The 12,785-nt window shown below is 32.6% G+C and overlaps 1 protein-coding gene and 1 long non-coding RNA gene across 6 annotated transcripts in view; one reads left to right on the forward strand and one right to left on the reverse strand.

Annotated features, from left to right (window-relative positions):
- The window catches only part of rut (adenylate cyclase rutabaga), a 933,824-nt gene that overhangs the window by 192,201 nt on the left and 728,838 nt on the right, over positions 1-12,785 (reverse strand). The window lies entirely within an intron of this gene.
- LOC140434679 (uncharacterized) overlaps positions 47-12,785 on the forward strand; it is a 64,835-nt gene continuing 52,096 nt past the window's right edge. Inside the window, exon 1 of the long non-coding RNA XR_011950070.1 lies at positions 47-646. This is a non-coding gene — a long non-coding RNA (uncharacterized lncRNA). The remainder of the gene's footprint in view (positions 647-12,785) is intronic.

The following is a 12,785-nucleotide window of genomic DNA, read 5'->3' on the forward strand; positions in this document are numbered from 1 at the left end:
AATAAAAACATGCTCTCACTTAGCCCATTCATAAACAACTCTGGTTTTTTATGTGTCGGTGGACGCTTAAAAAATGCAGACATTCTAGAATATCACAAACACCCTATTTTACTTCCCTCTAAATCACATGTAGTCACTCTACTGCTTTCACATGAACATACTAGACTTGGTCATGTCGGACCACAGGCCTTACTTTCCGGTCAGAGCTGTACGGATTCGAACTAGTGAAGGAGTCTTCATTAGGCCCATCACAAAGCTATGTCCCTTGCCTCAAGATTCTTAATTTAATTGTCGTTTATTACTTTCTTCTTATTCCTGCCTACTTCCTTGTTTATATATCATAGGTCTTCTGTATCTTCTCACGTTCCAACTGAACCATTATATCTCATTCCTTTCTTATCCTTCCACCTCGTTATTGAATGAGACATTCAACGGCCGGGCAGTATGTTCGGATTTGATCCAAACTGGCAACAGCGCCCTCGCGTCCTACCCCTAACCACCCTTTGTTACAGACCAAAAATTTGACGATACGAAAGATTGCACACAATTCTCTCTCTTGTACGTTCAACTGTCCGAGAAGACACATCGCTCTTAAGTTTAACTGCCGCATGGTGAACCATCCGATCACATGTTAACAATAATAACTGTAAGTGTTAATATTTATTATACAAACAAGCAACGAGCAAATAAATAGTAATTATTATATTGTTTATCAACCAATTAAGGGTATACTACTGATAATTGAAATACATTTCTACTGAGCAAGAGTAGTTTTAATTAAATCCACGTAACAAAAAGAACCACCGCTTAATGGAAATATACCAAATCGAAGGCTAATCCGAAGTAATTATATTTTATAATTAGTTACTTGTACCCAGCCGAAGTATTTATTCGGCCCACTTGGACGGTGCAGAGGAACTCAGCCCGTTCCAATCGGTTAATATGCTGGTGATGGTTTTAAATTGTTATTTCTCGTATTAATTATTTGATTGCTTCTTTTGCCCTTAAATTGTTTTTATCCCCTGTATTTAAGTTGATAATATAATACAGTGTTTAAAATCAAAACCACATTTTATTTTAGTTTTATATCTAAAAATAATTAATCGGAATTGAAAATTAACAAATTTGCATTTCGGCATCTGTTTTGATCTACACCTTTAAAATATCTATAGCTCGGTATGGCTTGTCTCAAATATGAACACATTTTGTATAAGTATTATCTAGCAACATTTATACGGAAGAAACTATAATTATTATTTAAAAATATTATATTTTTGTTTGGATAAATAAAATAATTCGTTTAATTTGTATTTTGAAAACGATTTTTGTGCAATATTTCGTGGTTTGTTTAAAAAATATATATAGTAATTCATTAAAGAAAGCCAGAAAAAATTAACTTTTGAACCATAACTATTAAGATACTATAATATCAAATATTACATATTATCAAAAATAAAATTTAATTGCATATTAATATTAACTTTTTTAGTTATTAATTAATTTTTTGGCAAAACTGTTGATAGACAAGATTTTGAACATTAATAATTCGCCTGCACACAATTATAATATCTTAAAATCTTAAAAATATAAAGAATAGGTAATGTTGTTTCAAATTATCGGGTGAGCATAAAAAAGGTTGGAGATCCAAATGGAAATTGAAGTTTCGGAAACTGCTGCACGAAAAATTTTTGCGAATGAGTGGTCAAACTATTCCCTCATATTCTTCAGTCATGAGTTTTTGCGATATCCTACTGACCTTTTGCCCTGTACTATAATTCGGAGTAATTCATATCCTATACCTCTCAACACACCCATACTTTTAAGTATTGTATTTTTTTCTCTTTGATCTCGTACTTAGTAGTTCTTTATGTTTACTCAAGCGCCGAAGTATGTTGGTAACTTTTTGTATCAAATTCTTAGTATCCATCTGTATATAGACATATCAAAGGAATGTATTCTTTATTCTGTTTCAAAGTCCATTGTCTAACTTTCACCGCCATAGAGCAAGACAGAGAAAATGTAACAACTGATTATTAGGATCCTGAGCTCTAAACCAGTGGTTCTCAACCTATTTGAGTAATGTACCACAGAATTCTTTTTATTATTTTTCGTACCATAACTATTTAACATGGTCTACAGCCAGGTTAGCACCCTACTGATAGACTTTAAAACCATATAGCTCATAGAAACAGGATTATGCCTTAGAACAGGAATGATTTCATTACGACGACTAACGCGAGAAAGAGGACAACGAATTTATGGAAAACGAGAAATATACTTCGCATCGGTACTTGGAACGTAAAGAGAGAAGGAAATTACAAAAGAAGCTTCTAGAAAAAAATATAGACATATGTGCACTATAAAAGACGTAGAAAAAGGAAAGAGTCAAATTATGCTAGATGATTATCAGACTATCTTATTAAAGAAGAAGGCCAGAGCCAAAGAAGGAGTCACTCTGTTAGTTCACAAAAAATTTTTGCACCAAGTACAAGAATGTAAATATACCTCTGAAAGAATAGTAAGTGTAAAAATTAAACTAGATACCTGGAACCTCTGAATGTGATAGCAATCTATGCACCAAAGAACAATCATTATGATTGATTTTAACGCCCGTGTGGGCAATGGGATAGTTCCAGAAATAGAACAGCGATATAACGAAAATAACAGAAATGAAAACAGAGACCTTCTGACGGACCTCTGCAGCATAAACGAGATACGTATTAATAATACATTTCTTCCTCACAAAGAACAATACAAATACACTTTTAAAAACAGTAGAGGACAAAGATCTATGATAGACTATGTTTTGTCGAATAGAGTTACACCCCTCTCAAATTTTGTATGTAAAAGCACTAACATCAGCAGAAATAGAAAGCGATCATAAATTGATCATAAATTGCGATTGTACAAAAACCGAATTAAAACACATATATGTGATAACAAAACACCAGAATACACCACAAAGATAAAAGTCGAAAGCTTACAGCATGACTCCACAGGATACCTATTCCAAAAGAGAATAACCGAAAAAAGCAGAAACACGTATATCACAGAAAGTGATTGAGTCGAAGAAAGCTGGGCAAAAGAAAGCTCTAATATCTTAGCCTCGGCCAAGGAAGTTCTTGGTGAAAGAAATATAAATAAAAATGAATCGTTCCCAAGGCGAAGAACTCCATGGTTTTGTACAGAAGTGAAGGAAAAATGTAAAGAAAAGAACAAAGCTTATTAACAAAACAATATTCGTTATAAAGCAAATTACTGAGAAATCACTAGAGTATAATAGACCAGCATTTCTATGTCTGATTAACCTAAAGAAAGCGTTTGACAGAGTAAGACTCAAAGATAATAGAGAACTGTATAATAGAGAAGTTCCCCTAAATATTATAAGAACTATCGAAAACATTTACCAAAACAACAAAATGGAAGTACAAAAAGCAAGTAGACTGTCAGGATGCCTTAATAACACTATATGGCAAAACAGACAAATTAACACTGAGATGAAGTCAAGTATTTATAAAGCCAGTGTAAGACCAATATGCCTCAGAAACAAGACCCGACACAGCCACAACGCAAAGGCTACTAGAAACCGCAGAGATGAGAGTACTGAGAAGAATTACAGGAAATACGCTGAGATATCGAAAGACAAGTGAAGACATTAGAAGAAAATGTAACGTACAGTATATAAATGAATGGACACAAAAAAGAAAAAAAGAATAGAATAAACTCATAAGCAGAATATGTTATATGAATAAATATATGAATCTTCCATAGAGGCATTAATCCGCCAATGAACAAGCAGAATTGCTTATAAAGAAGAAGAAGAAGAAGAAGAACTATTTAATCTAATTAACTATAACTTATATAGTGGAATTTTAAAGAATGGATAAAATAAAATTCAACAAGAGTAAATTTTTTTCGTTTTAATTTTAGTTAGAATAACAAACTAATTAGTGAGAAGGTTGTGCCTGAGTATTTCCACATAACTTATTAATATCTGGTTCGGTGTTACTCAGTCCGTCCTGGATCGACGACTCAACAAGAAAGCGTTTGCGTATCCATTCAAATTCAGAATAATTTTCTGTGAAGTAATGATTAAATTGCTTGACTAATTTATCACAGTGACTCTTACAACGTAACAATACCTTAGAATTAATATAAATTTTATTATCTGTAACGAAGATTTCAAGTATTGGAAAATGGCGAAGTAAGATATTTTCAAGACTTGTCTTTAGAACACGCCTTTATGAACAATCCAACAATATCAATAATAACAAAACGAGTTGTTTGCCTTGTTTACCTAAATTTAAATAGTTTAGTCTTTTAAATACATCACTGAGAAATGCTAATTGGCAAAACCAAATTTTAGTCAGTAAATTTGTCTTTCAGTGGATGATTTTTTTTAGCTAGAAATATATGAACTTCGGGACGAAGCTCAAATAATCAAGATAGTACTTTTTCTCTTGAAAACCACCTAATCTCTGTATGTAGGAGCAAACATGAATAATGTGATACCTGCCATTTCGGAACACAAAAGCCGAAATAGTCTTGAATTAAAAGCTCTTGACTTAAAATAAAATTTACTGCTTAACAGCTTCAATCCGAAACTGCCTTAATTCAACTGGTATCTCTTTAGTTGCAAAAGCCTGTCTATGCATGCTACAGTGAATAAAGAATAAAGAAACACTCCGGTGCGACTGCTTTAATTCTTGTTTTTAATTAATTTTGAATTAATTGTTACAACACCATTATGTTTCCTGTCATTTCATGTGCACCATCCATAACCCCATACACTTCAGCCAATCCAAACCGTGTTTTGTAATATGTAATATCATTCACTTTATTAAACTTATTAAACATTTCGACTGATGTTGTCGTACAAGAAAGGAACTCGCAAAATAAGAATTCTTCTTTTATTTGATTTCGCAAAAAGCGGCAATAAAGAATTAACTGGGCAAAATTTGTTACATCGGTACTTTCCATTTGCAAGACAAAAAAATACTTCGCTTTATTTGTTCTATGACAGTTTCCTTAACATCATTGGCCATTTCAAGTATTCTACGGCAAACTGTACTATCAGCAAGTGAAACGGAATTCAATTGTTTGGTTGTCTTTTTTCCCAAAACACAATATACGATGTCTTTGGCAGCTTGTAAATTCTTAAAGTGACCAAAAAAAAGCTTTAACAGCATTTTCGTTGCTTAAAGAAAACGCAGCTAGTTTATTCTATGGACCTTTAAGTTAAGCTTCTTTACTTTAAAAAAAAATCTAGCGGTTTTCCTGATAGGTTCTTGCGCTTCAAATTAAAATGACGCTGTAGCAAAGATGGATTCATTGAATGATTTTGCATCTTTGGGTTAACGAAATTAAGTTAAAAAGAACTTATCGTATTTCCAGTCAGTTTCGAAATCCGAAATGAGTGTCACTTTGGGGGTTGAGGTATTGGGTTTTTTTGGTAATGTTACGAATGTTGATTATAGCCAGTCTGATTTGTTGTTATTTTGCTTGTGTCGTATATCTATCTTTAAAATTTTTAAAATACAATCAATAATTGGTTTTGAATAGTACGAGGTTTATCTATACAATATATTAATATTTTTGGAGTAACTTATGCTTTAATATTGGCAGTGTTTGATCTGTTATCAAACTCAGAAACAAAAGTCGCTGTGCAATGTTGCAATATAAATTTGTAAACTATCCAACTTTTATTGATGTTAGTCCTGTTATTTGTATTGTTGTTTGCATAATTTGTTAGGAAAGATAAATTATGTGTATCCTTTTTATCTCAAAATAAGTATTTTGACTACCTCATTTATAATATTTCTAAAAACAGTGACCTATAATGCATATCTGCTATATGATTGCTGTCTAGCAATTTCGACAATTCTCAAGTACCGTTTTTACTAAGATTTTAAAGACATAACCACATCTCAAAAACTTGAAAGGTTCATAAATATTTGGTCTAATGAAGCCAAATTAAAAAAAAAAAACAGAATTTTTTTATAAATATAACACCCATCATTGGTCGAACGAAAATCCTTATGTTACTGCACAAATACGACATAAAGATTCCTGATCCTTTAACTTATATTGTGCAACCAAAAGAAGTATAGCCTTTCTTACATCAAGTATTTTTAAAGAAGTGGATTAATTTTGTCAAACAGGGCTATGTAAGAGTCAAAGTGTACGATAACAAAAGGAGATCAAAAATAAAATGACAACTAAATTCTAGTTTTCTTTCATACGAAACATTCCGTAAATGATTTAAATAAAAGTGTGGACATTTGAAGCATAACGTTTTGGTTTAAATGAACAGCAACTTTCAAAGTCACTTTTCAATCCAAATAACGCGGTTCATAAAAATAAAATATAAACAGTTTGCATAATTATTATCATGGCAATCTTTGTTTATTCGTTTGAGAATAAAGAACACATACCATCAACATTAAAGCACAATTAACTCAAAAATTAATTTGAGGTACGGAGCCCTTCTTAAAGTGCCGTCTCCCTACGGAGGTTGGCAATCATAATTGCTATTTTTATTTTTGAACTTACTGCTCTAAACAAATCAATCGATCTGAATTGATACTAATCACGTATATTTTCAATCCAGAATTCTGCCTTTGGCCAACAGATCTTCTTCCTTAAATCTTTTCCTGTATTATGAGTTTTAAAATTTCATATTTTGGTTCACTTATCACGTAGCCTAGATATTTAAGTTTTCTGGTTTGTATAGTGGTGACTAGTTCTGTTTCTTTACCAACCCTCTCCAGTACTTCTTCATTTGTAATTATTCTATTAGTCCATGATATTTTTAATACTGGTATAACCAGAGTTCGAATCCAAATATTATTTAATCATGAATGTAGGAATGCCACATGAAGAAATGAAGTACATAGAAAGATGTTTAGGCGACGAACTAGAACAACTGTAGAGAATTACCAGACAAAGAGAAGATAAGAAAAGAGGATACACAAAAGAAAAAATTGAAATCACTTAAATTAGGAATTTAAATATATAGAAAACCTCAACAAAGAGAAAGAATTCACAACATTCTATAAGAAAGTTAACATCAACAGAAAAGAATTCAAGGCAACCACAAGCCAATGCAGAAGTACTTTATTCATGCACTTAATATAGAGGAGGAGGAAGAAAACTTGGAAGACGAAAGATATGAGGTAAGCGGAACAGGCGAGAGGGAAGAGCAACTCTGAACTGAGTGTATGTTAGGACTGGGCTTGTTATTGTTTTGCCGAGTTTTACTTTTGTCTTCCTCGATATAATTGGGAATTTAAGAAGGAGATTGAGCCCAAAATCTGTTGGCAGTACAAATTTTGCGGTTTATCTCTGCGGTAGTATTATTTTCAATGTTAACGAGCGCTACCAAGTATACAAATTCGTTAACTGCTTTGACGACGTTGTTTTCTATAACTAGTAGGATATACATACTATGTACTTATGTACTTTGTTTTATTGGTGCTTTTTATTAAATCCATTTTTGTAGCCGATTTTTTTAGTGGTACATAGGCCTCTCGCACCGCGTTTTTCGTTTGCCTACCAATATTGATTAGATCAATGCAGCATAGACAGGGATTTGCACTGATATATGATATATTGAACCGGTGGTTGTGATTTGAGACATACGTATCACTTTTTCCAGAGCCAAATTGAACAGTATTCAGGAGACAATGCGTCCCTGGCGCAGTTATTTGTTTTAGTTGTTCAGACAGTTCTCTCTGGGTTAGTACTCTACACTCTACTTTTTCAAGAGTTATTTTTCTTAAATTTACCTACTGATTTGGTACCTACTACTAGCTCTTTCATTGCCCTGAACATTTCTCTTCTATTCTTCTATTTACAGAGTCGTAGGCTGCCTTGTAGTCGTATGCCATATTCCAGTGTTTTTTGTGCAAAAACCCCTCTCTGTATGCAAAAATTCTGCCAGTTTGTAAATTTTTTTTAAGATATAAATTGATTTATCGCAACACGCTAACGATAAAAATGTAAATTGATATATGGTAATTTAAAAAATATATACAAAATGTTACGCAGAATCCAAAAATATAATAATAAGTATATCTGATGTCTCATATGAGATGTCATTCCAGTAAAAAGAACAAAGTTGATTGCGACTTTCTTACCAGAAGAGAGAGCGGGATGTAAATATATTGTACATGTAGATTAACTACCCTTATGCGGAAATGCAAATTTTCTGATATTAAAACCGATTATTTATCGAGATAAATCTAATGTGGAGACTACGTCAAACACCACATTATATATATATATATATATATATATATATATATATATATATATATATATATATATATATATATAATATACAGCAGTTATAAACAGCATAAACTGTCCCCCGTCCCAAGCAGTAGCAGTGCAATGAACAGTGAAGAGTGTACAAAGTAATCTGGGGCGCTTAGGAGATTGAGACCCCAGAAGCCCTGGTGAAGACTTCAGATAGAAAGTCAAAAGCGAAGTGTACTCAAATTCAACGCGGTTCAACTCGGAAACTTGGTGATTGATGGTGGTTTAATATTAATTTTTCTAATAATATTAATCTTAGTATTAGGTAAAATTGTACTGACCGCGGAAGACTTTCGAACATGTGTGATTTTTAGTTCGAGTCATAATCTTCTTCCATGGATTTCGAAATAAAATTTGTTCTACATTTCTTTTATAATTTATCAGCAAAAAGGTATAATCACAATGTAATCGACTTATTATGTACATTATTGAGTAATCCGGTTTTCAAATTGTAACAGTTTTAATAATGACCTATAGTAGTTTTAAAAACAGTGTATTTCTTTAGAAACCATATCAAATAATATTACAGTAATGAATTCAAAAATAATAAACAATTTTGTTCTAACGAAATCCCACCATTTAGTTTAAATTTACGAAAAAAGAGTGGACTTATACAGATTTGAATAGTTTTTAAATACACATTTTTTTATAGGTATATTATCAAAAAATTGAGTATAAAGTCATTAAAAAGAAACCAAGAAATGAAATACTCAAGATTTTAAGCCCGACAGAACTAAAGCATTAAATCTATACGGTTGCTATGGTTAAGATAAAATTACGACTTGAAAGTAGATCTCTATAATTGAATTTAAAAAGACGCAGTTCATAAAGTACATAATGTCCTTTACACTTAAAACATAAAAACGTAAACACTCAACGCTACTTTTTCACACAGATATAAGGTACACTTAAATCAAAGACAAGTAAATTAAAATATTGTATTTGAAGTCAGTGGTCTAATAAGTAACCTCCTTAGCCGGTTAGGGTAATGCGATCTCAAAAAAAATTAGTTTTAGAAAGTCCAACCATTTTAGGGATACATGTTAAGTTTTAGTGCGATGCAGCTCTTAGTATATTTTGACAGCTGTATAGCGTCGACGTGTTTAAACTTCGTAGTGACCATAAATCTACATTGGATGAACTACGTTACTAGACGGCCCTCTGATAAAATTACACCGGAAAATGTGAAGAAAGTCAATGACATGATTTTAGCTAGTTGTAAAGTGAAGTTGCGTGGATTGACAGAGGTTGCAAGAATTAGTAAAGAGCGCACTAGTCATATTTTGATCGAAGTTTTGAATATGAACAATTTACCCTGCTGATAGATGCCGCGTTTTCTAACCAGGAACTTAGTGAGAAACGACCCCATTATCAGATGAAAAGGGTGTTGTTTCTCCAAAACAATAAAACGTTTCACATAACGTTATAACAATGGTCAAAATTCACGAGTTGGGCTTCGAATTGCTTTCTCATACGACTTATTCTCCTGATTTGGTCCCCTCCGATTATTATGTGTTTCCTAATCAGAAGAGATGATTCGTAAATAAAAAAAAATATTTGAACGATGACATAATGACGAAACAAACGCCTATTTTGCAAAGCTTTCAGGAGGGTATTATTCAGACGGCATAAAAAAGTAGAAAAATCACTGGAATCAATTTATTAAGATAAAAGGACACTATACCTATCTAATAAAATAAAAGAGTTTTTTGAATTTACTTATCAGACCACTAGTTACGTACCATTTTTAGAGAATGTTTATAAATTTGTGAATTAGTACAATTAGTAAGAAGCTGATATATTACGTAAAACGAAGAAGAAATGTGAAACCATAAAAACAAAAAAAGGAAACTTGTACCTACTATTTTCAACAGAATCCAGAAAGAGTCAAACAATCCTGTTTCAGAAATATATGAAAATGGTAAAATAAAAGTTAAAAAAATATACCCAAATACTATTTGAATGATCTAAAGTATTGTTTAGGTAAGAAAATTGCAAATGATCATATTTAAATCGAATTAAATATTAACTCATAGTAAATTGTACACTAAATAGTAACCCAGATTTGATTCTATTTAAATAAATAATTACACATGTGACTAATTTTTATATGGTTTCCAAATAATACTGCTTTTATGTATGTGTGCTTGTGCTTTTGCAAGTGCTCTCAGGGATTTTTAACGCACCACGTCCGTTTGATCAGAAGCCTGGAAGCCAATAGAAAAAGAAAGAAAATCAAATTTAGTGCGGCGGTGCTTTAAATTTCGTAGTGCAAAAAAATGCATCTTGGTGGTATAGAGAAAGAAAGATGCTCAAGTGTCTAGTTTTTGCGTCTGTTTAACGGTGTAACTAAGTTTATGTTTTTGATAAAGAATGGGCTGAGGATGAAAGAGAATATTGTAGTTTAGGAATAAGTAGTGAGTTGTAAAGAATATCTATAATATTACATGCAATCTTAAATACTACATCTAGTAACCTGATTTTTTGATTCTTAACATTTCTCAAATGCGTATAGTAGCAATCACACATCTTGTAGTTAAATTTTTTAACACCTACCATTAATATTTTTTACATCCAAGGGATTGTTTAACATATTCGTTAATAACTTGTAATATAAAGTAACTTACATATGCTTACTGTTGAAAGCTTAGAACTCAACAAACATTACATAGCTGTACATGAAATTAAATATTAAATATTATGACATAGTAGGAACCACACATATTACAACTCTTAAATGATCAAAAACCACACCATCCTAAAATAACGCGTAATGAGGAATTGCCATAAATAAATTCACTGAAGTTTACCATACAATTGGAATAGCAAAATCAGTTAGTGCAGCATGACTAAACGAATGTGAACTCTTAAAATTATTTAATGAAAACGCATAGCATGTTTTGCAGGATCCGAACAAGATATACAAGACTTCGGATGTTTAAAAAAGGCTAAAGCGCTAAAAATGCGCTAAAAAAAGCTAAAGAACAGTTATAATGGAGCCTATGTTTGCACTAAATGTACTGATCTCTAGATACCAGGATATAAACCAAGCCGTCTATGCTGGATACATAGACTACAGAAAACGTCAAACAAATTACTTTACGTCCAATTAACATCGATTTATAAATATATACAATCTATTTGTAATATACTGTATATATACAAACAATCTCTAACCTCATCCATGCATATGGGTATACTTTCTCATCCATGCGTGTTAACATATACACCGAACTCATATTTTGCTTGGTAAATGCCTCTAATCTAATGCCTTAGAAGTACGACTTTCAATCACCGGAATGATTATATAGGAACTGAAGTATGGTGAAGGTCGATCGGATAGCCAAGCGGGCTGGGCGGCTGGCTTCTCCTTCGCTTCAATGCGAGAGATGTCAGTTCAAATCCCCGGCTCGGTGAACAGAAAACAAAAAGGCTAACGCAGTAGTTTAAAATTCTAAAATGAATCTGCGGCTTAGTCTAGAATATGCTGGTATCTGATCGGCCTATGGTGGAGCAGTACGGCAAGAGATAAGGGCTTGCGGCTAGGTGATACTCCTCCATAGATCCCTACCGGAAGGGCGTGGAACGCCTAAATACCGGGTATATATAAATATATAAGTATGGTGAAGATGTGGACTTGATCGCTAACATTATATATTTCAGAGATTAGTGAATAAAAAAGAATTTCTTCGTAACATCAATACTGAATAATAAATAAACATTATAAATGATGGCGCGGCATTCTGATGAACTACAATATTTAAAACAACCAAACTATCTCTTGCCCTGAACTAATTGCCGTACAGTAGAGATTTAGGCCTAAACAATCCTGTACTGGACAAGTACTAAATCTGACAGAATTTATACAGGGGGGTTTCGAAAAGAAACAGATAACTGGTGTCGCACTGGTTGATTTAACAGCAGCCTGCGATACCGTGAACCACAAGAAACTGCTAAGTAAAATAAATAATAATATAACACAGCCCCAGTTGCGTTTAATATATACACAAATGACCAGCCAATAACACATGCAACACACTTTTCTTTATAATCCAATGACCTGGCTATTACGGTACAATCGAAGAACTTCAATAATATCGAGCAACTTTCAAAGCTGCCTATAGTATCCTAAATATTACAGAGAAAACTACCTTACGCTCCCAAAATACAGGTAAGTGCCTTCCACCTAAATAAAAGAAATAAGAAGGGGAATTATCAATCATATGGAATCAAAGCATTCCTACAGGTCCTACAGCATACTTCTTCTTCTTCTTGTGGTGCCTATCCGTTTCGGATGTTGGAGACCATCGTGGCAATCTGTATTTTGCAAAATGCTGCTCTGAAAAGATTTGTGGTTGTTGTGTTAAACCACGTATGTAGATTTTTCAGCCAGGAAATCCTTCGCCTTCATGGTCCTCGTTTTCCTTTTACTTTTCCTTGTAGAATTAATTGCTGAAACCCATAAC

This window comes from Diabrotica undecimpunctata, chromosome 2, assembly GCF_040954645.1.
Source record: "Diabrotica undecimpunctata isolate CICGRU chromosome 2, icDiaUnde3, whole genome shotgun sequence".
Taxonomy (NCBI): domain Eukaryota; kingdom Metazoa; phylum Arthropoda; class Insecta; order Coleoptera; family Chrysomelidae; genus Diabrotica; species Diabrotica undecimpunctata.